At 42.5% G+C, this 26994-nt stretch overlaps 1 long non-coding RNA gene across 10 annotated transcripts in view; it reads left to right on the top strand.

Annotated features, from left to right (window-relative positions):
• Positions 1–26757, top strand: part of LOC308582827 — a 106995-nt gene extending 80238 nt beyond the window's left edge. For 7 of the 10 annotated variants that reach the window (XR_014005868.1, XR_014005869.1, XR_014005872.1 and 4 more), the window contains 3 exons: positions 19809–19910; positions 23482–23648; positions 25569–26757. This is a non-coding gene — a long non-coding RNA (uncharacterized lncRNA). Of the gene's footprint in view, positions 1–19808; positions 19953–23481; positions 23649–25568 lie in introns of all 10 variants that reach the window. The other 3 variants (XR_014005870.1, XR_014005876.1, XR_014005871.1) reach the window with 2 other exon arrangements.
• The last annotated feature ends 237 nt before the right edge of the window (positions 26758–26994 follow it).

Genomic DNA, 26994 nt, shown 5'->3' on the forward strand with positions numbered 1-26994 from the left:
GAAAGATGCTGAAAAGCCTGGCATTTTCTCTCACCAGCACGCTGCTGGTGTATAGAGAGCCCCAGTTGACTGTTGCCAATTTGGTCCTTGTTAGGAAGTGTCATTATCACACAAAGTCTCTTCACACACCTTGCCAAGTGTTAAGTGAGGCCCATGGATTAAGGAATTATGACCCATTGTTGGAATGGAGATTTTTTTACTTTGAAATTGGAATCTGAGAGCATTGTTTAAGAGGCTGTATTCCTGAAACTGGTACTAGAAACTGTTCACAAATGCTTTGTTTATTTAGTCTATGCTGCATTTCAGAGAGAAGCATCGCAAATGAAGAAAAAAGGACTTCACATTTGATGTGCGGCCTTCGTTTGTAAGGTTTTGTAGGCTTGGAAATCATGGTGTCCACTTAATACTGGTGGCAGCACAATCATATCCATGCCCACTGAGTGGTAAATACCCCTGGGTTCAATGGGGGTTAATCTCAGGTTTATGTTTGTAGCCTGGGGTCAAAGACTGCCTAGCATTGCCATCTCATGTGTGGCATCTATATGAAAGAGAATCTTAAACAAGTAAAAAAGGCAAATGGGATGTTTTTTTCTGGAGACCTTTGATTGCAACAGTATTGGTCCCAAGCAGCACTTTTGTTAATCTAGTATTCTAGCTCACTGGATGGCCAGCTGACACTAAAAAATATTCTCAGAAAAAGACAACCAAAATGATCAAGGGGACGGAGGAACTCCCTTATAAGGAATCCTAGAATATTAAAGCTGGAAGGAACCCAAGAGTCATCTAGTCCAACCCCTGCAATTCAGGTAAAGCATCCATGACAGATGACCACCCAAACTCTGCTTTAAAACCTCCAAGGAAGGAGAGTCCACCACCTCTTGTGGGAGTCTGTTCCACTGCCGAACGGCTCTTATTGTTGCAGCATTTGGGACTTTTTAGTGAAAAGATTACTGAGGTGACATGCTAGAAGTTTATAAAATTGTGCATGGCATGGAGAAAATGGACAAAGAAACATTTTTCTCCCTGTGGACTCAGCTATACAGCTGCAAATAAAAAGTTTAAAATGTGTTGTAAAGTGCAATATACAAATGCGACACTAGATAGCGACAGTGAGCTATGCCAAATTCAATGTATTTTTCAAAACGTTTTTTTTTTTTTTACAAAAAGCATTTTCACCGCTTTTTTTTACATGCGTGTAGATTCCACCCCTTTCTCATAACACTAGAACTCATGTGCATCCAATGAAATGGAAAGTCTGAAGATACAGGACAGATAAATGAAAATAGTTCTTCACTCAGCACATATATGGAACTCGCTCTCACAGGAGGCAGTGATGACCACCAACTTGAAGGGCTTCAAAACAGCCAAACTCATGGAGGATAAGGCTATCAATGGCTTCTAGCCAGGATGGCTCTGCACTCCCTCTACTGTTGGAGACCGTAATACTTCTGTATACCAGTTGCTGGAAACTCCAGGAGACTGTTCTTGTGTTTGGGTCCTGCTTGCCGGTTTCCCATAGGCACCTGGGTGGCCACTGTGACAACAGGATGTTAGACTAGATGGGCTATTGGCCTGATTTCCTTTGTTCTTACGTACTCACCACCCCATCCTTCCCACCTTTGTTTCTCTGATAACAAAAAATTAGCTCTGTGGAGTGTTTGAATATATTATCACTGCCATCTTAGAACAATTTGTAAGGTATGTACAGTGGTACCTTGTTTCTCAAACGGCTTGGCTCCCGAACAAATCAGCTCCCGAATGCCGCAAACCTGGAAGTAAGTGTTCCGGTTTGCAAACGTTTTTCGGAAGCCAAATGTCTGCGCCTTGGTTTTTAAATGGTTTCAGGAATCGAATGGACTCCCAGAACGGATTAAGTTCGAGAGCCAAGGTACCACTGTATTCACATTTTTTCACTCATGGAATTAGGAGTTCACGGCCTCTGTTTCTGACTCTAAACTAGCCCCTCGCCCTTTCATCTCACTCTGTACTTTTTTCTTTCTGTCATCGACTGTGTCATTGTTTAGTTACTTAAAATATTTTAAAGGTCCTGTCCTTGTGCACCACCAGGCCCACATATCTGTTCCTCTGGAAGGAGGGATGCCAGTGGGGATGAGAGGTTGATGGCAGGAAGCTTTTGTGCTAGAAAGAGACTGAGAGGATTCATGGGCAAAAGGCTGTGCCCTGGACGTCTGCTTTAATACCTGCAAAATGTTGTTGATGTAAAAGCAGCGGATAAAGCTTCAAATTTCTCTTGGCAGATAAACATCTCTTATCCACACTTCCATGATTCTAGACATGAGGAAATGTCTACTCTCCATTTCAATATTTTTCCTCTTTTCTTCACATATGACTGACAGATAAGTGTGTCAATGACAATGCTGGTGGCAGTTAGGGAACAGCCACCACTGTCACTTTCAATCAGACAGACAGCGGATTTAACAGACTGTAATGGAGATATACCAAGAGCACCCGACTGCCCATTTGTTTTGCTACGATGGCCTGTACTTTTGCAGTTTCCATAACTTTGAAATTCTGAAACCTCAAACATAATTTCAATCAGAGTCTTCCATGACACATGACATCCATGCTTGTGTTGTTGACAAGTAGATTACTTATAGGCTTTTTTTTTTTGCTTTAATCTCCTGAAAATTGCTGGATGTTAATCATTATGTTCCTCCCATAAGTAATAACAAGGATACAATAAACCAGATCAACTCATTGTCTCCTGCCTGTTGCATCTACCTATTTTACTAAAAAGACCAAGGGGTTTTAGTGAATGCCAATAATTACTAGTAATGGTCAATTGCCCCTCAGCTTTGAAGTCTGATATTGCCTTTTGCTGGCCTGGATGGAAGACAGAAAGGATTGTGGGTAAAAACTAACCTCCTGCACAAAGGTAAAACCTACATTTGTTGCTTCATAGCCTACTTTTGCCTCTGGCCCTGCCCACCACTAGCATGTGACCTGGAAAGTTGCCCAGAAGGGAATGGGTCCATCAGCCTGAAAAATAGTTCCCCATCCATGGCTCAAATCATGTCTTGAATTTTCTAATGTCTACCTTAATTACATCTGATCTGACCCCTCACGTTGCATAAACTTTACTTGAAAAAGAAAAGTATGGACCCATCAACAATTTAAGGCGAATGGTGGCCTTACTTGACTCCGGAAATGTAAAGGTGTACCAAGGAGGGTGCAAGGAGTCTAGCAAGATATAATGGTATATGAGAGACCTATGAAAAGGGGATATTAATTAGGAAAAGTGGTATTAGAACCCTTTTGGGCCAGTACATATTAAATATGAGAAAAGGTGTGTGTGTGTGTGTAATATTAAGGCATAAGTACTATGATACCATCCCTTATGTGCTGTCTTTTTTAAAGAAAAAAAATTAATTCTGTGGTCGTCACAAGAGATGAAATAGAAGAACTTAATCCCATAGCAGGAGAACTGTAGCTTTATTGAAAATTAATGTGGAATCTTACTTGACATCAGAAATGCAAGTCAGATCACATATTAATTTTTTAAGATTTGCAAAATTACTGGCTGCAATTTGAAATATTTAAGTTGAAGCCTGATTGGGGGGCCCTTACTTTACCACTACTTTAATGAACATTTTTCAAAAGGGTTTTAAACCTCTCTGCCCAACCCAGTGTCATGATGGGAAGGCAGATTGCTTTGTCTTTCCTGGACTCTGTACACATTCTAAAACTTATTTGATTTAAATATAAATATTTGTATATTGCTTAATGTTTAAAAACTCTAAACACTTGACATAAAATAATACAAAGTCCAGTGGTACCTTCCTGCCAACCTAGCAGTTCAAAAGCACGTCAAAGTGCAAGTAGATAAATAGGTACCACTCTGGTGGGAAGGTAAATGGCGTTTCTGTGCACTGCTCTGGTTCACCAGAAGCGGCTTGGTCATGCTGGCCACATGACCCATAAGCTGTATGCCGGCTCCTTCGGCCAATAAACTGAGATGAGCGCCATAGAGTCCCCCAGAGTCGGCCATGACTGGACCTAACGGTCAGGGGTCCCTTTACCTTTAGTGGCACCTTGGAAGTCACACGGAATCCTTTCCGGAAGTCTGTTCGACTTACAAAATGTTCAGAAACCAAGGCACGGTTTCTTATTGGCTGCAGGAGCTTCTTGCAGCCAATCAGAAGCCGCGGAGGCCCTGTCGGACATCCGGCTTTCAACGAATGTTTGCAAACCGGAACACTCACTTCAGGGTTTGCAGCATTCGGGAGCCAAGACGTTGGACTTGCAAGGTGTTTGGGATTCAAGGTGTGACTGTATTCATTTAAAAACAGCAATAAAAAGAGACATCAGAAGTAGTAGACACAATACAATTTTCAACATTATTCATAAAAACCAGCAGGTTTTTTTTTTAAAGTACATAATAAAATTACATGGCTGGGTAAGTTTGACTAAATGCTCTCAGTGGCTGTGCTGCCACCACCATTGGACTATTGAGCTGGGGGGAGGTTCTTGTGGGTCACTGGGAGAGGATTGGCAGGTCAAAACACGCCCATGAGTCAACACTTTGTCACTCCTGTTGTCAAGGTGATTGTTGCACAGTGTCACATTCAACCAGGAAACACAAAATGAAAATGCCAGTTGCTGGATAGTTCACTTCTGAAACTTCTGTTCACTTTTGATCGAGAAACAGTTGAGTTGAGCCTCAGGACAAAGTTTAGCAGACGGCAACACAGATACAAATCTTCTAAAAAGGACAGTGAATGATTGCTTTCATTCATCAGCTAGCGTTTGTCATGCAGTGATAAGGGCTCTTTCAAAAGGTTTGTTTTACGAGATGAAGAATTTAATATGGCTGTCTGCTAATTTCAGCTGTTCTTTTTTAAAAAAAATATTGCGCAATATTATCTTGCTCAACAACTCCTGTTCCCTGAGAGTTTTACAAGTTGGACTGATTTTTGAGGAGCTCTATGCCAGTTTTGAGATTTCATGACATTATGTGTCAAATCTGTTTTATTATTAAAATGTATCATTTTCAAAGTTTGCTGATTTATCATGGTCTTTAAGCAGTTTTAAATGGTGCTTTAACCCACCCACTTTGTTCTGCTAGCCTCTCCCCATACAGTTACTACCTCACTGTTCCCATTCCCTTGATCAGGTACTACCTGCCAGAGGCAACGTTCCTTGGCATCAAATGCCAGTGGTGGACAGGGCAAGAGGCAAAAAATGGTGGATCAATAGATGTGATTCTTATTCTTGAACAGTAGGTTACATCCCAGCCATGTAAAAGCCAGAGGTTCCTGCACACCTCACCTATCGCTCTTCATTCTGCATCCAAAAGAATAAAAGGCATTATTCTGTTTCAAAGACACATTCCAGCTAGGCAAAAGAACTCAGATAGGGTGTGGAGCAGGGATGGTGAGAAGTGTTGTATGGGGCGACTCCCAAGGAACAAACGGAGAGGGCTGGAGCAGGGGCGTAGGAAGGGGAGGCGGGGGGTGGTCCACTCAGGTTCCATCATGGAGGGGGGTGTCAAAAAGGAACAATTACTGCCCTACTAGGGCAGTTCATAAAAAACTTTTTTTTAAAAAAACACACGCCTGCTCCAAAGGTCTTATCTTACTACACTATGGATTATATAGCTATATCTGAAATTTCATGCATATCAGTTAATATCTTGACCCTCCTCCATGAAAATAACTGTTTACTTGGCCGTTTTCATATGTCGGGAAGACTGAAATTTCAATTCAGTGGAGCCAAAACACAACCCACCCTATAGATTTAAATACCTGTCCACAGTCGCCTCCTTGTTATCAGAGGCCCATAATCCACATTCCTTTGTAAGAAAATATGAAATAACGTAAAACTACTTTTGCAGGCAATTTTTTTTTAAAAAATAAAAAAAATCAGTGTGTGTGTGGGGGGGTGACGGGTGACAATATTTTTTCCGCACCGGGTACCAACTGACCTTCCTACGCTTCTAGGCTGGAAGGCCTTAGGCCTCGATTTCCTCCTCTTACTATACCTTATTTGACCATCTAAATCAGCGATGGGGAACCTGCTGCCCTCCAGCTGTTGTCCTGCTCTCATCCTCCACAGCTAGCATGGCCAATGGTCAGGGATGCTGTTAGTAGTAGTTCAGCACTATCTAGTGGGTTACAGTTCTCCTCCCCTTCATCTAAACAATATTTACAAAGTAAATACAGCAAAACTTTGCTATGAGAATTAAATGACCAATATAGAATGTTTTGGTGCTTAAAAAAATCACCTGGGTGCATTACAAAATATATATATATATGAATGAATTGGCCTCTCTACCACAAAAGCAAACATCAAAGCAAAATATATTTCAGTCAGGTAGAGAGAATCACAAATTCTACATGTACAGTGGTAGCTAGGGTTACAGATGCTTCAGGTTATAGATGCTTCAGGTTACAGACTCTGCTAACCCAGAAATAGTACCTCAGGTTAAGAACTTTGCTTCAGGATGAGAACAGAATTCATGTGGTGGAGGCGCGGTAGCAGCGGGAGACCCCATTAGCTAAAGTGGTACCTCAGGTTAAGAACAGTTTCAGGTTAAGAACGGACCTCTGGTACGAATTAAGTTCTTAACCCGAGGTACCACTGTACTAAAAAAAAAGCCAGGTCTTTAATTGGAAGTAGTGGTGGGGTGACATTTGTAGCAAAGTTTGCAATCCTAACCCCACTTACTTGTGAGTAAGACTGGTTGAATTCTGTAGGAGTTACCGTATTTTCTGCTCTATAAGACTCACCTTTTCCCTCCTAAAAAGTAAGGGGAAATGTGTGTGCGTCTTATGGAGCGAATGCAGGCTGCGCAGCTATCCCAGAAGCCAGAACAGCAAGAGGCATCGCTGCTTTCGCTGCGCAGCGATCCCTCTTGCTGTTCTGGCTTCTGGGATTCAGAATATTTTTTTTCTTGTTTTCCTCCTCCAAAAGCTAGGTGCGTCTTGTGGTCTGGTGCATCTTATAGAGCGAAAACTACGGTACTTCTGAGTTGAGATGGTTGTCTGTAAGCAGACCAATATTAGGTGAGCGGGGAGGATTGTAATAGTGAATGTTCCACCACTTCCAAACTCTTGCCAGTTCATGCTGGCCAATCCAGGAAGTTGGGGGCAGTTTTATTTTGCCTTTGTTCCAGCATGTTTTAATGATGAAAAAGTTATTATGCAAGTGATGTGGACAAGTCTGGGATCTCTCAGAGAAACAGAGGGGGCTTTGAAGCCAGTGGATCGTATGGCTCTTTCACTTTGCCCCGCCCCCCCCAAATAATGCTTGCCTTTCACAGCCTACTGGTGATCAGCAGAGGTGGGTTTTCTCCATAGCCCAGCACTGAGATGGGGAAGAAAACATTCCACTTACTGTGGAAAAGCACCCCTTTCACCTCTAGCATGGCTGCATTACAAGAAGGTTATATAGCTCAGGAAAGAGAAAGGAGGGCTCCATGTTTTCTGAGTCTTTAAGACCCTTTTGCAATGGTGTCATACAATAGTATCTTTTAAGAAGAAGTGACTGATTGCAGCAATGGGCTGGATCTGGCCTGTGGCTCTGAGAAGTGGCGCTGTGGGCAAGATCTGGCCTGAAGGCCACAGCTTCACCGCCTCTCCCCTAGATAGATGTTGTTTCCCTAGGATTCCGGTTCATACCAGTATCCCAAGGCTTAAGCGTAAAGAGTGTGTGAATTAAGTGTTTGTTTTTGAGGTTCTGTGGAGGCTTTTTTGTTCCTTCAAACCAAAGCAAGTCCGGTAATTATCATGTGTTTTTGTTTTAGTCTAGATACTGAGAAGAGACGGGTGAGGCTAAGGAAGTGTGATTGGCAGTGGGGAAACCACAGTAAAAATAAACACTGCTTACTTTTTCAATATGCTGGTTCCCCCCCCCCCTTTTTGCAGAGTCATTCTGAAGGAAACTGTCGGGCATGAGGGAAATGCAATTGTGCTTTTAGTGCCTTCTGCAATGCTCTTGCTTACTACACAATGCACATGATGGCTAATGATTTGTACGTTCAATATGATATTCAGAACTTGCTTATGAACTTTGAACAGCATTGATTTGCTCTTGGGTGATGTGCATCTTTGTGTTGAGGTTGCATTGCAAGCATTGCAAAGGGGTTCATCACACTGCTCTGGTTGCCTGAAGCATGACTGACAACCCTGTTGTTTTCCGCACTGGCAACAAGGTCAGTGGGCTACGTGACCAAATTAAATATACCGTGTGGGAATTTGCAGCACACCCACATGGCTGTGAGCAGAAGTGGGTTACACCCAGATTGTGCAGACTAAAATTCAAACTTTGCCCTCAAGAACTGGTAGCTGTCTCTTCTTCGTCTCCTGTCACTGAAAATGAAAAATTGCAAATATACTCTTTCTGTGTTTTGTTTTCTTCAGTACACAATGTAACCAAATGGATAACGGACAGAAAGCACCATCTCTTTGCTATTATAAGTCTAATAGTGTTTATTCTTTATATTTTTTGCTCATCTGTTCCATTCCATCTGGCAGCTGTAGAAGGAAAGCTGGGAAGCAGGACTCATTCTACCAGCACTGCTAAAAGACCAGCTCCTTTGGGGTCCCTTCTCTCTCTGAATTGTTCCCTGGCAGCAGCCATTCCATCAGGCTGCGAGGAGAGAAGAGAAAGTAGGAGGTCCACTCTCTTGGGAGATCAAGCTTAGTTTGACTCCTCCTCTCCCTGAACTGTTTCTGTTCCAGCTGGTCAGTATATGTTATTATGAAACTTTAAAAGAATGGGTACCTGAATTTGCTTGTTTTCCTCTTCCCTCATCTCCCCCCTCCTTTTGTGCCATGCTTCTTAGATTATAAGCCTGTAGGAAATGATTGTTATAGTTTTATTAATCTTACGTAAACTTCTCTGAGAGCCTTTTTGGCTAAAGAGAGGGATTAAGAAATGCTTTAGATAAATAAATAATATCATTCATGAATATTGTTAATCTGAACATTCACTTATTGATTGAATTCTAAATATTCTTTTGGCAGGATTCTGAGTGGCTTTTACTGATACATTTTCTATAAAGTCAGTCCCTTAGCACAGGAACCATGAAGATATAGAAATTGTTCCAAGTTATACCTCCATTCTAAAACCAAGAATAATCGTTACCAAGCACCAAAGTCCCAAAGGAGCAGAAAAGACTTTTTATGTATGTGACCATGGCTGCACGGATGTTATTGGCCCAGAGAAGGGAAGAAGATAAAGTCCCTACCAGAGAAGAATGGCAGATGAAGTTGATGGACTATGCTGAAATAGCTAAAATGGCTAGAAGAATCAGAAATCAGGAAGACCAAAATTTTAATAAAGAATGGGGAAAATTGTAAAGACCATTGTAAATTGTTAAAATCATTAGTAGGATTGGAATATCCCTTATAGTTTAACGGTGAATTTTTGGCTATAATGGAGATGTAAAAGATTTGGATAATCATAAAAGATGCAGGAGGAAATGATTAATAATAGGACCCACAAAGGGGAGGATGGAAGTCCAGGAGATTACATGGACTCTTCTTTTTATGATCTATGTCTGAAATATGACTGTAAAATTATAATCTGAAAAACCAAATAAATAAATTTACAACAACAAAAAAGTTACCAGTATTAGTGATCCATTACCCATTGGAGAAGAAGAAAACTTTCTCTCTGGACTTTCCAAGGGGTCTTGGGAAAATGAATACTTTATGCCTACCTGAGAGCACAACAGATGGCTGGGTCCTTGTAGTTCCAGGGTTCAACCTGGGCTGGGGAGCTGAAGTCCCTTTCAACCCATTTAGACAACCTAAGGCAGGGCAGCAGTAACAGGCAACAAGCACTTGGACTTAGCATTTGTGTGAGAGTGTATGCACAAACTAACCTTTCCTCTCATAATATACCAGCACTGGGATGAGGTTCTGAGTGAAGACTCCAAGGCTCTGATCACTTGGGAGGCTGAGGGACTGAGAAATGCAATAACCATATTGAGGGCCAAATGAACAATTGCTTGAATGGCTTTAAAAAAAACAAATAGCAGGTATCAGATTTGGGAACTTGGAGCGGATCAGGAGGGCTTCAACCCTTTGTCCCTGCTGCTGTCTTGATCTGAGTCAAGACCCCCAACCTGCTATTTGTACAGGAAGGAAGCTTCCATTTGCACCAATGGAAACTTTTCTTTCCATGCAAGTTGCAGATTTGGGGTGCACACCTGGATAGGGATTGCAGTGAGGGACAAAGGGTTAAAGCACCCTCCCTGACCTTACAGTTCAGATCCCACACTTGCTGTTTCCTTTTTAAATGTCATTCAAGTAATTGCTAATTGGGTAAATGAGGTCTTGTGCAGCCTGGCTCTGAGTCGAAACGTTCTCTTCCTCTTGACTACCCTAACATCTGATCAGCTCATCCCCACTGTGAGTTTCATTTTCTGATTCATAAATAATTCCAACTGGATACATATTTGCCCATTTTATAGCTCATACTAACAGACCACAAAGCACATTCACAAACTCCTTGGTTCCTTGCACAATACCGAGGCGGGTCTCTTGATGCATAACATTGTAAACTACGTGCATTAGCTGTGACACACAGACCTATAAACAGACAATATTAGCAGGATAAATGAACTTTTAGAAGCCCTTGATACCACCAAACTGATACAGGGATCATAAGGCTATGTTCTCTACAATTGTTTTAAGGCATAGATGTTGGCAGATTCTGCCCCCACCCCCAAATCATAGTGCAGCAGCTTGCAGATCATGCTGGAGACCTGATTCCACAAACAGATCTCTCTCTTTGGTTCAGGCTGATTATGGATTTTAAAGCACTTTGGAAATTAAAATGCTATCAAGGTGTCAAGTTATAGCAATTTACTGCCGTCAGGGACTGCTCAAATCAACTGAAGTCAAACCAGAGAATCCTATTTATTACATTGGTTTCCTCAGGGGAATGATTCAGTGACTCTATTTTTTGTTCCTCTGTCCATTTCAGAGCACCCTCTACACTGCATTTGCACCTGAGGGTGACCTTCAGTTATGCACTTTGCCAGTGCATGGAAATGTCAGAGGCACAAATCAAATTCCATGATCTTCCCTGAAGCGGGATTTCAAGACTCAAATCAATTCACTGCTACACTGAATGAACACTTGCAGCCCAATCCTATGCCCATTTAGTTAGAAGTTAAGTCCCATTGGGTAGAGGTAAGCATGGATAAGGCTGCTGTCTTGTATGAATGCAGCCATTTAAATACAAGAGATGTAACAGTGAAGTGATGGGGAATCTTATCACAGAACTCCCTTGTTTTGTAACGTTAACTAATGCCGGTGTAGTGTTATCTAGGGCTGCAATCATAAACACACTTACTAGAGGTGCATTGAAGCTAGAGGAACTTATTTTTTTAATTTCAGGTAGGTAGCCGTGTTGGTCTGATGCAGTAGATAGATAGATAGATAGATAGATAGATAGATAGATAGATAGTCCAGTAGTCCTTAAAAAGTAAAGGGTAAAGGGACCCCTGACTGTTAGGTCCAGACGCGGACGACTCTGGGGTTGCGGCGCTCATCTCACTTTATTGGCTGAGGGAGCCGGTGTACAGCTTCTGGGTCATGTGGCCAGCATGACTAAGCCGCTTCTGGTGAACCAGAGCAGCGCACAGAAATGTCGTTTACCTTCCCGCTGGAGCGGTACCTATTTATCTACTTGCACTTTGACGTGCTTTTGAACTGCTAGGTTGGCAGGAGCAGGGACCGAGCAACGGGAGCTCACCCTGTCGCAGGGATTTGAACCGCCAACCTTCTGATCGGCAAGCCCTAAGCTGAATGAACACTTGCAGCCCAATCCTATGCCCATTTAGTTAGAAGTTAAGTCCCATTGGGTAGAGGTAAGCATGGATAAGGCTGCTGTCTTGTATGAATGCAGCCATTTAAATACAAGAGATGTAACAGTGAAGTGATGGGGAATCTTATCACAGAACTCCCTTGTTTTGTAACGTTAACTAATGCCGGTGTAGGTTGGCAGGAGCAGGGACCGAGCAACGGGAGCTCACCCTGTCGCAGGGATTTGAACCGCCAACCTTCTGATCGGCAAGCCCTAAGCTGAATGACCACAGTGCCACCCGACCAACTAAGTTTGTTCTTGGTATGAGCTTTTGTGTATCTGAAGAAGTGTGCATGCACACGAAAGCTCATACCAAGAACAAACTTGGTTGGTCCTAAGGTGCTACTGGACAACTATATATATATATATATATGCTTTCGTAGATTTTCACGGGTACAGGAATGTAGGTTTTGGTGTCTTCGGGTGTCTTCCCATGTAAGAGTTGGGGTGTCTAGGCGACGTTTCGACGAGGTCTCACTCGTCATCTTCAGGCTGGTGCTTTCGGCTTCTTGTTACTAGAACAGAGCAGGATCTCAGTGTTTGAGTTCCTATAAATACTGTTGAGGGGGTGTGGTGTATAGCCTCCAACGTTCTGGGCAGAGAGGAAGTTCCTAGGTTAATGTGCCTTTTCTTCTTTTGTTCATTAATTACTTGAGGGATATCTTGAGTGATTACTTGAGTGATATTCTGAGTACCACTTAGGAGGGTCATTAGGTGTGGATTAGTTGCTAAAGCTTTCGTGTCTTGACCTCTTGACCTTGTAAAGAGTTTTTCTGAGAAGATGGCTGTACTGCACTTAGTTGTGCTCTGGCTTGGCTTCGTGTATAGGGGCGAGCTGTGGTTTTGTGCCCTGTGCCAGCCAGATCTGTGTAGGGATTGCAGGGGGGTGCAGCATCCGGAGGTGCCACTATGGTTTGGCTACTGGATGGTGTCTGTAATTTATCTGTGGAGAGGGTCTGGGTTTGGGTCTGGTGTGGTTGATTGGAGATGGCGTTCTGTGTGCCTCTGGTTCTGGTGTCGGTTTTTGTGGGGAGGGCTAATTTCCAGATGTCTGGCAGGCGGGACGTGTCGTCACGCTTGTTCATGTTGTGAGGGTGTTTCTCTATCTCGATGGCTTCCATGATTATTCTCTTGTGGTGATGTTCCATGTTAAAGAGCAATTTGGAATCTGCAAAATTAATTTCGTGTCCTGTTTCTTTCATGTGTTGGTAAAGAGAGGAAGTTTTTTCTTCTTTTTTGACGGCATTCTTGTGTTCTGCGATACGTGCATTTATTCGTCTGTTTGTTTGTCCAATGTACGTGGCTGGGCAGACTTTGCAGGGTATTTCATAGACCCCTTGGTTTTCTAACTGGATTTTATCTTTTGGGTTTCTGAGGATATTGGCTATTTTTTGGTTGGTGCAAAAGGCTGTTTTGATATTGTGTTTATGGAGGATTTTGCTAATTTTATCTGTAGTGCCCTTGATATAAGGAAGGAGGGCCATGCCATTGTTTTCTTCTGTGTCTTGGTTTTTGGGGGGTGTTTCTTTTTGGATTAGCTTCGTAACCCTGTTTTGCTGGTATCCGTTGGCGATTAACACATTTGAGAGATTCTGTAACTCAGTTGTCAAGTGGTCTTTGTCAGCCAGGCGTTTGGTTCTGGAGATGAGAGTCTTGGCTACGGAGTTTATTTGTGCAGGGTGGTGGTGTGATTGTGCATGTAAGTAGCGGTTGGTGTGTGTTTTTTTCCGGTAGATAGTGTGTCCTAGGGAGCCATCAGGTTTTTTGTAGATTAGGACGTCAAGGAAGGGAAGTTGGTTGTTGGCTTCTATTTCCATAGTGAATTGTATTTTGGGGTGTAGGCTGTTGAGATGTGTGAGGAAGCTATCTAGTTTTTCCTTCCCGTGTGGCCAAATTACAAAGGTGTCGTCAACATATCTGAGCCAAAGTTTGGGTTTGTGTTCTGACTTGTCTAAAGCATTGGTTTCAAAGTGTTCCATGTACAGATTTGCGATGACCGGTGAGAGGGGTGATCCCATAGGTGCTCCTTCTATCTGTTTGTATCTTTGTCCATTGTGGATGAAGTACGTGTTGGTTAGGCAGTGGTTGGTCAGGTCCAGGATGTATTCGGGGGGATTGTATTTGTTTTGAATGGCTGTCAAGGCTTCATTAATGGGCACTTGTGTGAAGAGAGATACAACATCGAAGCTCACAAGTAGGTCATCGGGATGTAGGTTTTGCTTCTTTATTGTTTCTATGAACTGGAAGGAGTTTGTAACGTGTGAAGCGATAGATTCTGCATAGGGCTGAAGTTGCTTAGCGAGAAATTTAGCGAGATTTTGTAGAGGTGAGCCTATGGAGCTGACTATTGGTCTGAGTGGTGTTCCTTCTTTGTGTATCTTGGGGAGACCGTAGAGTTTGGGGCATCTGGATGATTTTTCTCTGGGGATGATTCTTAGCTGGATTTCTTCACTGATAGGAGAGGCTTTTATTTTGGATTTGGTGGTTTTTTCCAGATAGGTGGTGGGATCTGTTTTTATAGGTTGGTAGGTAGGGTCTTGGAGTAGATTTGATAGTTTTGCTTGGTAGTCCGATGTGTTCATCACAACAGTGGCATTACCTTTGTCTGCTGGGAGAATGATTATGTTGTTGTCTTTCCTCAGGTTGGTGAGTGCTTTCTGTTCTTCTTTGTGTAAATTGCTTCTGGGTGGTTTGCTGGAGCAGAGGATGTTGGTGACTTCAAGTCTGATTTTATTGGCTTCATCTGGGTTGATTTTGGTTAGGCTAGCTTCGACTCCGCATATGATGTTTTCCGTGGGGATGCGTCTCGGGGCGACTGCAAAGTTGAAACCTTTGGAGAGTACTTTGGTTTCAGTTGAGGTGAGGATCCTGTCTGATATGTTATGTACTGTTTGTTTCATGGGTTGTTGTGGAGGGTGGCTGGGCTTCTGGCGTTTCTCTAGTTTGTGGAGTTTGTTGGTGTGTATGTCTGTCTTATGTGAGGACTCTGTTTCAGCTCTCCAAACGGCTAGTTGTTTGCATTTGTCCCAGAGTGCAGGGTGGATTTTGTTACAGAGTTTGAGGTGAAGAGTGAGCAGATCTTTGTTGGTTTGGTTTAGTAGGTATCTTTTCTTATGTAGTTCGTTTCTGATTAGGGATAGTTCAGTTCGTTTCAGGATCCTTTCGGTAGCTGGGGTTTTAGAGTGGAATTTAAGTTGGAAGCATGTGGGAATTAAGTTGTTGTCTCGGCAGTTGCGTAGGAACAAGAGATCACATAAGATGGTGGCTCTTCGGATTTCTAGTTTCTCGTAGGTTCTTGTCAGCTGGAAGGTTTCCTCCCCGTAGAGGTGAGATATTTGCTTTCGTAGATTTTCACGGGTACAGGAATGTAGGTTTTGGTGTCTTCGGGTGTCTTCCCGTGTAAGACAAACAACTAGCCGTTTGGAGAGCTGAAACAGAGTCCTCACATAAGACAGACATACACACCAACAAACTCCACAAACTAGAGAAACGCCAGAAGCCCAGCCACCCTCCACAACAACCCATGAAACAAACAGTACATAACATATCAGACAGGATCCTCACCTCAACTGAAACCAAAGTACTCTCCAAAGGTTTCAACTTTGCAGTCGCCCCGAGACGCATCCCCACGGAAAACATCATATGCGGAGTCGAAGCTAGCCTAACCAAAATCAACCCAGATGAAGCCAATAAAATCAGACTTGAAGTCACCAACATCCTCTGCTCCAGCAAACCACCCAGAAGCAATTTACACAAAGAAGAACAGAAAGCACTCACCAACCTGAGGAAAGACAACAACATAATCATTCTCCCAGCAGACAAAGGTAATGCCACTGTTGTGATGAACACATCGGACTACCAAGCAAAACTATCAAATCTACTCCAAGACCCTACCTACCAACCTATAAAAACAGATCCCACCACCTATCTGGAAAAAACCACCAAATCCAAAATAAAAGCCTCTCCTATCAGTGAAGAAATCCAGCTAAGAATCATCCCCAGAGAAAAATCATCCAGATGCCCCAAACTCTACGGTCTCCCCAAGATACACAAAGAAGGAACACCACTCAGACCAATAGTCAGCTCCATAGGCTCACCTCTACAAAATCTCGCTAAATTTCTCGCTAAGCAACTTCAGCCCTATGCAGAATCTATCGCTTCACACGTTACAAACTCCTTCCAGTTCATAGAAACAATAAAGAAGCAAAACCTACATCCCGATGACCTACTTGTGAGCTTCGATGTTGTATCTCTCTTCACACAAGTGCCCATTAATGAAGCCTTGACAGCCATTCAAAACAAATACAATCCCCCCGAATACATCCTGGACCTGACCAACCACTGCCTAACCAACACGTACTTCATCCACAATGGACAAAGATACAAACAGATAGAAGGAGCACCTATGGGATCACCCCTCTCACCGGTCATCGCAAATCTGTACATGGAACACTTTGAAACCAATGCTTTAGACAAGTCAGAACACAAACCCAAACTTTGGCTCAGATATGTTGACGACACCTTTGTAATTTGGCCACACGGGAAGGAAAAACTAGATAGCTTCCTCACACATCTCAACAGCCTACACCCCAAAATACAATTCACTATGGAAATAGAAGCCAACAACCAACTTCCCTTCCTTGACGTCCTAATCTACAAAAAACCTGATGGCTCCCTAGGACACACTATCTACCGGAAAAAAACACACACCAACCGCTACTTACATGCACAATCACACCACCACCCTGCACAAATAAACTCCGTAGCCAAGACTCTCATCTCCAGAACCAAACGCCTGGCTGACAAAGACCACTTGACAACTGAGTTACAGAATCTCTCAAATGTGTTAATCGCCAACGGATACCAGCAAAACAGGGTTACGAAGCTAATCCAAAAAGAAACACCCCCCAAAAACCAAGACACAGAAGAAAACAATGGCATGGCCCTCCTTCCTTATATCAAGGGCACTACAGATAAAATTAGCAAAATCCTCCATAAACACAATATCAAAACAGCCTTTTGCACCAACCAAAAAATAGCCAATATCCTCAGAAACCCAAAAGATAAAATCCAGTTAGAAAACCAAGGGGTCTATGAAATACCCTGCAAAGTCTGCCCAGCCACGTACATTGGACAAACAAACAGACGAATAAATGCACGTATCGCAGAACACAAGAATGCCGTCAAAAAAGAAGAAAAAACTTCCTCTCTTTACCAACACATGAAAGAAACAGGACACGAAATTAATTTTGCAGATTCCAAATTGCTCTTTAACATGGAACATCACCACAAGAGAATAATCATGGAAGCCATCGAGATAGAGAAACACCCTCACAACATGAACAAGCGTGACGACACGTCCCGCCTGCCAGACATCTGGAAATTAGCCCTCCCCACAAAAACCGACACCAGAACCAGAGGCACACAGAACGCCATCTCCAATCAACCACACCAGACCCAAACCCAGACCCTCTCCACAGATAAATTACAGACACCATCCAGTAGCCAAACCATAGTGGCACCTCCGGATGCTGCACCCCCCTGCAATCCCTACACAGATCTGGCTGGCACAGGGCACAAAACCACAGCTCGCCCCTATACACGAAGCCAAGCCAGAGCACAACTAAGTGCAGTACAGCCATCTTCTCAGAAAAACTCTTTACAAGGTCAAGAGGTCAAGACACGAAAGCTTTAGCAACTAATCCACACCTAATGACCCTCCTAAGTGGTACTCAGAATATCACTCAAGTAATCACTCAAGATATCCCTCAAGTAATTAATGAACAAAAGAAGAAAAGGCACATTAACCTAGGAACTTCCTCTCTGCCCAGAACGTTGGAGGCTATACACCACACCCCCTCAACAGTATTTATAGGAACTCAAACACTGAGATCCTGCTCTGTTCTAGTAACAAGAAGCCGAAAGCACCAGCCTGAAGATGACGAGTGAGACCTCGTCGAAACGTCGCCTAGACACCCCAACTCTTACACGGGAAGACACCCGAAGACACCAAAACCTACATATATATATATATATATATATATATTTGCTTTCGTAGATTTTCACGGGTACAGGAATGTAGGTTTTGGTGTCTTCGGGTGTCTTCCCGTGTAAGAGTTGGGGTGTCTAGGCGACGTTTCGACGAGGTCTCACTCGTCATCTTCAGGCTGGTGCTTTCGGCTTCTTGTTACTAGAACACTGAGATCCTGCTCTGTTCTAGTAACAAGAAGCCGAAAGCACCAGCCTGAAGATGACGAGTGAGACCTCGTCGAAACGTCGCCTAGACACCCCAACTCTTACACGGGAAGACACCCGAAGACACCAAAACCTATATATATATATATATATATATATACACATATATATAATTTTTTAGTGTTAGATGCCTTCTGTCTTCTCCAGCTGGTTTACCAAAACCAACATCTGATGTATGAATCTTAGGCTGGTATAGTTTATATTAGCCTTTGGCCTTCCAAACTGGATATGCTGAATCAGAAGTTAAATTTTAATTGGATAGTAGGGAAGGGCACTCGGGCTATCTGTTGGGTTGTACTTGAAAAATATCTCTGTTGCTTTTCTATATCTTGCGTTACCCTGGCCTTTTGCGCTTTCAAAGATATCAGAAGGCTCACAGGGAAAGCCAGCATCAGGAGAGAACCCCGCCACTGTTGCTGCTGTATCTTTCCCTGCATCAGCCTCTCCCCCTCTGTACAACTTCCCATGTGGCTTCGCTTAAATATTTTCCATGAAATTGCATATGTTCCACAGAAACAAATTGACACAAAATGGGGACTGGGGGTGGGTTATGCAGTTATTGATTACTTGATGAATATTCAGCAATGTGCGCATTCAGCTGGAAATAATGTTGTCATTTATGAGGTGTGAAAAGATGATAACGGATACAGCAAATGAGAATGTGGTTGTCTTGGCCAACACTATATGAAGCGTAAAAGTCTTTGTTCCAATTTACTATTCATTTATTCTGAGTTAATAATAATAATAATAATAATAATAATAATAATAATAATAATGCATTTTGGATTTTATGACTCTTCCCTTTTGCCCATTCTCCACCTCACACAGTCAAACCAGGAAAGTTCTGGTTACTGTTAATCAAAGTTCATTTCTATGTGAGTAGACACCTTCCTACTGAATCCTACCTGCCAGCAAGAGGCTGGTGATTTTCCTTCTTGTTATGTGAGGCTTTTGGCCTAACCACTGAGTATCATTATGTCAAGCAAGCGCAAATCTTGCCTACTAGAGGTATCAGTGGTACCAGACAGGTGAGCAATGGAGAGAAGGGTGATGGCACATTTAGAGTGTAGAGGCTAAATTCTGTCTGACCCAATTGGCTCAGATCAAATGAAACACGGGGTCTCTTTAAACCCCAATCTTCATTTATTTTATTCATTCATTTAAAGTATATCTTGCCCACTCTTCATTGCTCAAGTAGTCCCATAATGAGTTATATTAAAATTCAAAAACATTACACATTAATGGCAGGAAAGTGACCAGTGAAATAAAGCAACAATGCAGCAAAAGCCTGGCCAAAAAGGAGATCTTCTGTGGGCACCAAAAGCTTTTAAGACTCAGTAGCAGCTGCACCTGGGAAGGGAGGGAATTCTATAATCAAGATGCCATTACAGAGAAACCTCTCTCTTGCATTGCCATGCATCATATTTCAATTAACCACAGCCCAGTTATGAGGCTCTCCCCCATGGTTCTTAATACACAAGCAGGTCTTTATAAGAGAAGATGCTTTGCTGGGTATCTAGGTCTCAAGCAATATTTTGGAAGATTAAACAAATTGAGTTTGGGTTGGAGTGAATGACCCTAGCCAGGCCTATTCATGGACCCCAGGGCTGACAAGTGATGGCAGTCATTGTTAGATTAACTATCTTCAATGTTCTCAAGCAGATGTGCTGGGAATGTAACAATCTGAATGAGTATTTTCATTCTTCCTACAGGTGATGGAATGACTTAGCACAATTCCAATTATTTCAGAGGATGATGAAGGAAACAAAGAAATAGGAGTTGGTGGAGATGCTCTTCATGGAGAAAAGGACAAGGTGGAGGTTTTGCTTGTATGCTTTCATTATTATCCTATTAAGGTAGGATGAAAAATACTCAAGGTTGGAGTCAGGTTTTATGACAGGATACCATATAAAATTCTGTGTGTGTTTATATGCTGGCTAAGAACCCACTTACAGTTATGGGGCAGATTGTGAGGGAGAAGATTAGGAAGCAAAAGAAAGGTTTGCAGTGGGTTCTTTAAATGCTTGTTCTGGACACATGAAATTGTTTCATCCTGAGCTGGACTGACGGAAGCTCTCCAAGGTGTGTTGCAGAAGACCCACCATGAGAATTATGCTCGAAAGCCAACAATTCCAGTCTGAAGATTTTGGGGTGGTGCATAGAAAACTCTCATTCACCATCTATCTTAGCCAAACAGGAGCATCCATTAATGATATGATTGATCCAGAGCTATGTTCTCTAAAATATGTTCTGAGGGCAATAGCTATGGTATGGAACAATCCTATGAAATAAAAGGCCCAAAGTGCCAGTTTATCCAGATAACTTTGACCTTCTGGGTTTTACAATAAAATATGTACAATGTTTTGGCAAAAGGCTCTTAAATGGCTGTTCAATTCATGTCTGCCTTTCAGAAATTTAATGTGTTCTTAGAATAATGTTGAAGGTATAGTGGTGGAGACCATAGAGTGTTGAGACTCCCCAAAAGTGTTTCAAACTTTTGCTCAAAAGAAGGCAGCAGGTCCTCTAATGAAATTGATCTTTCTTGGTATTGAGCTGGACTTTAGAGGCGGGGGTAGGGGATGACGACATATTTCTAGGTTGCTTCAGGAGAAGCTTTATAATTTAAGGCAGAAGATCAAGAAGATGAGTAGCTGGGTGCAAGATGTATTAAAGGATTTTCACATCTTTACTGAGTATCTTAATTTTGTTTACTGGGTTGTTCTGGCAAGAGCTTTTTGTGGTCACTCTTGCACCTCTACGGTAGAACTTACATCAGGGTGTCTGAAGCCATAGGAGACATGGCAGTTTGGGAGATTCTCCTGCCTGGTCAGTTTCAGAGTCTCCTTTTAAAGGGGTCTGCTATTATTATAGCCTCAGTTGTACTCTGATAGTAAAAGGGGTTTGGAGTATGTTTAGTTTGAAGCAAATCAAGTGCTAAGCAACGATCCCTAGGCTGGCCAAAGCTCAGTTTAACTTGAATTCTTACATTTCTTGCAATTTCCCCTATTTTGGTAGCTATAGTCTTTTGGATCAAGCAGCTCTGTAATAACACTGTGCTCTTTTGATGTGACGGTAAACCTGAAGTGCACATTATTAACTCCCAGTCATCCAATTCTGTACTGGTTTAACTTGTTAAGAATTTACTGTTCTGTTTACAACCAGACATGTTGTGTTCCTGAGGCAGATAATGAGCTTGTGGGTGTCCTGCCTCTATTTCAGATCATAGAGTGCTCGTCTTTGGCACCAGAAGCACACTAAGCCTCAGGACCTTTAGAGCTTTGGAGATAAGGAGTTGTTGTTCTCAGGCACTTTTCACCAGCTGATAGGGGTGTTGAGAGGATGATGGTTAGGCAGCATGGAGTGGTAATAGAGCAGCTAGGATTGTTTTCTGTAAATTTCAGAAATTCATAGGCAGCAACTATCAAATGAGGGTTGTTATATTTATGTATAAAATATGGCTGAGGGATTTGTGGAAACTGTGTGTGTGTTAGTAGTTAAAGTTAGCAAAGTCACCCCCATGGGAAAATGAACTAACAATGGAACAATTAAGAGAGTCTATTAAAGGGTAAGTCATCTTCAGTTTGCGCCAATTAGGATATAATATAATAGGCTGAACCTGCAAACAGGAAGTGTATAATTGAAGGTACAAGAGCCCATAAACGCCAATAGCACTTTGCCTATCCTTACCAGACAGGTTGCTGCTGCAATTGTGTTTTATTAATATTTAAAATAGACACATCAAGTCTGAAAAACAACAAAGGGGAGGAACACACAGATTTTCCAGTGTATAGTTTCAGGTTTGTGTAAAAAGAAATACAATCTATCTTCTCTCTCCCATTTGACTTGAGTGAGCGTTTGCTTTGTTAAACATTGTTCCGTTTGCTTAATCTGCTTTGTAACCAATGCAGTCTCATAGTATGTACACTCCTAGCGTTTTAATATAATCATTGCTTTTCATGCTTATCCTGTACTTTGCTCCCCCGCATATTTACTCTAGAGTTTTGGTTCCTTTGTATGCAAGGAACTGCTAGTCATATTACATTCTTCCGGTGCTGCCTCTTTTATGTTGTAATCTTGCAATTACAAGATCCATAGTCTTTATATTCTGTCACTAGTAAATGGGCAGGGTGATCCCTTTTGTGCTGGGTGGTTGCTGAGACCAGCATCATGTAGTCATGGTTCCTATGCTCAGCCAGCAGCACAGAAGCAATACCATGACCGTAGCAGAAGTGACTTGACTGGTGGGGTGGAGATGTGGGAGGAATGAGGCAACAGGGGCCTTGGTGTGGTGCAGGCGTGTTAATGGAGTCAATGTGGTGCTCCTGCCAGTGCACACACACTACACCAGCCTCCCTGCCACCTACCCTTCCCCCTTCTCTGTCTCAACCACTACTGAACAATAGTAGTAACTTAACCGCCACGCCCAATCATGAGGTTCCTTTGTGATAACAACAACATGCGCTCCATGGCAATGTATTGTGCAGGGAAAGTACCAATCAATGCACAGGGATGGACAAACAATTCTGTAAGATGAGCCAACATGGTACACACAACATGGTACACACAAATACATAGCACAGAACTGGACAGCCAGGACCCTCTTCAGTGTAGACAGTGGCAGAGCTTCATGCTCCGGCACTGGGGGGCGGACAGCAGGTGGGGGCGGGGCTGGCGTGCATCCTGGGGGTGTGATGTGCTGTCCGCAGGGTTGTGGCATGCACCCCGGGGGTGTGGCATGCTGCCTGCAGAGGCGTGGCGCCCAGCGCAGGCGGGCGGGAGCAGCCACGATGGCACGCCACCGGGATTGTGCTGCTGGGGGCAGTGCGCTCCCCCCACACTCCTCTTCCTTCACCAGTGAATGTAGACCATCATAATGAGCAAGAAGGTATCTGCTGACAGCTTAAGCATGAGCTATGAGACTTTGCAAGTGGGTCCTTGTGGGACAGTTTTATAATAGTATATAGCGGTGTTATTTTTAGTATGTATTCCATACTTATTTTTGGTTTTGTGTATATCACTCTGATATTTGTAATACTGGAGATTTGAAAGGTTTATAAATCTGTTTAAATGATGATGATGATAAGTTAATCATTGCCATTCACCACTTTGATGATGATGTTTCAACTCATTGTTTGTGTGCTGATAGCAAAATGATGCTTCAGTCAAGATCTCTTTCCATAGTCAGATTTTGTTTTTCTTAATGACAGTTCACCTGAAGGGCACTGAGATTATGTACCCTCCTTTCCCTCAACACATTTATATGTCATAATTAAATTGCATTGAATTTTACCTCACCCTTTTCTCATTCATGTAACTGCAAAGTGAAGTTGAATATACAATAGTAAAGTGTCTTCTAAGAACAAAATATACATGGTTGTCTTTCAGACCTTTCTGCTGTACATTCTTCCATCAGTCCCGGTCAAGATGGCCAGGGGTGATGGGAGTTGTAGTTCAGCAATGACTGTAAGGCCACAGGCTCCCAGCCCTGTAAAAGAAGAGCCTTTGTCCACAAGATACAGATACAAGAAACCGACAGGATGAGATACCATGAGGTGAGAGTTAGCTGAGAACTATAATGTGCCTGGAATAAATTCAGTTGTAATAATAACAAAATTGGTAGGCCATCAGCAAAAACCAGCAGCTCCTTAAAATGCATTTAATTTCATTTTTATTCACCTAAATACTTCAAAAAGGCTACTTTCTTGTTTCTAATCCCCAAAGGATTAAACATTCAAAGGTTTTTGTAGAACACATAGCAAAATATTTTATTTCAGCACACCAGGTTGACAGCTACCACAGTCATCATACTTTAGCTGTGGTTGTAAGGGATTGCATTTGGAAAGCCAGTTAATAACAGGTAAGCTCTATCCAGCCGCGTTAGTGCTGAGGAAGCTGTCAAATGTTTGCCATGGTTTTCCCCCTTCCCCTCACATTCTCTTTTATCCTTCTTTTACATGCCCACACTCCTTTTCTCCATCTTTTCCTTCCTTCCTTCCTTCCTTCCTTCCTTCCTTCCTTCCTTCCTTCCTTCCTTCCTTCCGAAGTGTAGATGGGTTCAGGCATGACCCTAGACCGAGATTCAGCTCAAAACTGATTTATTGGAACATCAGGAACAAGAAGAACAAGAATGAAAAACAGGGGCATTTAGCCGGTATATACACCTTAAGCCGGCCCAGGCAACACACACACACACACCACCTGTGATAGGTCACTTTAATACTGCAATTAGCAAATAACAACACTGCCCCTATCTCAGCAGGGATTGGCAACCTGCCAGCTACTAACAATGTCACTGGAGGAATTTAGAATCCTCTCTGTCTTTTGTTATGCAGATGAAACTCCTGAGCTCAGGCTGCATGCATACAGCTTGGCTTTGGCCTACAATGCCTGCATATATAACTCCCTCCTTCCTTCCTTCCTTCCTTCCTTCCTTCCTTCCTTCCTTCCTTCCTTCCTTCCTTCCTTCCTTGTGCCGCTATCACCTTTTTCTCTATGCTATTGGTCTTCTTCTGCTTCTTACACCCTGAATTTCTCAACCAAACACCTTCTCTATTGCTACTCTCTACTACTGGAATTCTCTCTCTCAATGGAGCGAGCCAGTAGGATTTGGAAACTCTTTCCCAGGGTTACCTGTTGTAGTAGACAGTGCTGAGAGCTTAGAACTCTCTATTTCTGCTAGGGTGGTGGTGGCACCTAGAATTTCCATGGTTCCTAGTTAATCTGTTAGCTAATTCTATTTCCCAGCACCAGTTCGCTCAAGTTTTCCATGAGATCACACTGGAATCTGCTGTCACTACTTCACCACCAGCAACAGTGACAGGGCAGGTGGGATGCTCTCAGGGGTGTTGCTTATTGGAGTCCCACCACCCGAGGCAGCTGCCCTGTTCCTAGATAAAGGGGTGGAATTGGTGGTGGAGAGGTCTGTCTGGGTAGGTAATGCTGGCAATATGGGATGAGCCATGTCTAGCTATTATTGAACTCCTAGGTTAGAGGTGGGAAACTGTATCTGATTGATGGACTCCCCCACCCTGTAAGCCAAGTTTGATGTCAGGTGGGCTTTTATTTTGAAATCAAACTGTGGACAAAGTTACAAGCTGCAAAGCACAAACAGTAAGCTGATTGTCAAGTCTTGTGGAGCCCCTTGCAAAGTGCCCCACAAGACTCAACAATCTACTAATAACTGGATCCAGTGGATTACTTTGCAAGGAGTCACCTAGGTAGACATGGCTCATTACAAGGCTCCAATGTTTCTTACCCAGACAGCTTTTGGAAGGTTAGAAATTCATGAAACTGATTGCTTTTTGGAACTGTTGGGGAGGGGGATTAATTTCTGAATGTTTCCAAGTTTTGATTCCATCACAAGCTGTGAAGCATACATTGGATGCACCTTTGCTGAACGGATATTGCTCATTGAAACATTTGAAAGCAGCAATAATATTCAAAGCTTTCTTCTGTTTTTTTTTTTGTTCCAGCTACATATTTGGTGCTGCTGCAAATGTTGCTATTGACTTCTGAGGAAGACTAAATGATATGAATATTGAACAAATGGCATTCCTAAAGGTGATGCTTGGAGACATTTCAACTACATTCCCCTGCGCTCACCATTCTGTCAGTTGAGAAATGTGGTACCAGGCCAGACAACCGCAGTGATGGAATGGAGTAGTTATTGACAGCAAACGATGCAGAGCGGAAGCAAGGGAACATTTGAAACTATTTGATCCACTACTTTTGATTGTATTACTAGCAGGCACCACTTGATAAACTATAAAAATGCATTATTAGGAGAATGAAAAACTGGCAACTAGTAAGTTGGGTTGGAGGCGGTGACTCTCTTAAACACAAGGGATTCTCTACATTTAAACATGCAAGGAGGTACACAAGCCAATTTAAAATGCCACGAAGCAAAAACTCCTGCATCTCAAATGTCACAATGGATTGAAATGACCACAAACCAGGCTTCCTCCTGGATTGAATCTTCACTTGGGGAACTGTCATCTGAACAATCCACACTGAGCTTCGTTCAGTGACAATTCTGATATGAACTGTATGAAAAACAGATCTTGAAAGAGAAAAACTCAATAGAATCGTAGAATTGTGGTTTTGCAGATGTATCCTTGCAACTAGTACATTACTATGCTTGAAGGACATCTCAATATGCAGTAGATAAGCAGTTTAGAATGTCTATGCTTAACCATTAAGTTAGTTGGTGAATAAGGAAGTTCGGAGGGCCATGAAGAAAAATGGGCTCATCCCCCCTGCCTTGTCTTCACTCTCCATCCCTGAACATCTTCATAAGTGAGCTGCTTTCAGAAGAACCCTGAGGGGACTTTCTGGACTTTGGGGTTCATACATTAAGTGATTGGGGCTGGTGTGTGTGCCTGCGTGGATGCTAGGTATTAATGTCACCTGCTTTGGGACTACTTTTGGATGTGAAATCAGGATATTTTAACTGGATCTATTTCTGAGCTTTATGCTCACTTAAATTTTGATGCATGTTAAACGAACTGCTAATTGCTGGTTTTCTTCAGTGCTATATTGTAGTGTTGTTGTGCTTTTTATTACTTGTTATTAATGTACTTAGATTATGTATTTGGTTTTTTATGTGAACCACCATGAGCACAGATGTATTTGAGGAAAAATGTGGTCTAGAAATAAATTGACTATGACTGTTATTATAAATTCTCCACTGATGATTAGGCGTGGTTTGTCCAGTTATGTTTTAAAAGTTGCCTCAGGGAAAAGCATACATACCATGGATGGAGGTAACCATCTTTCTGTTGAGGTCTGCATTTCAGGACATGTCCACATCATATGCCTCAAAGAGGCACTCTCAGCATTACATTACCAATAGAAATGGGGCAATCTGCCAACTTTGGTTTGTTTCAGCTTTTTGTTTTT

Source organism: Podarcis bocagei (genome assembly GCF_964188305.1).
Source record: "Podarcis bocagei genome assembly, chromosome: 3".
NCBI lineage: Eukaryota > Metazoa > Chordata > Lepidosauria > Squamata > Lacertidae > Podarcis > Podarcis bocagei.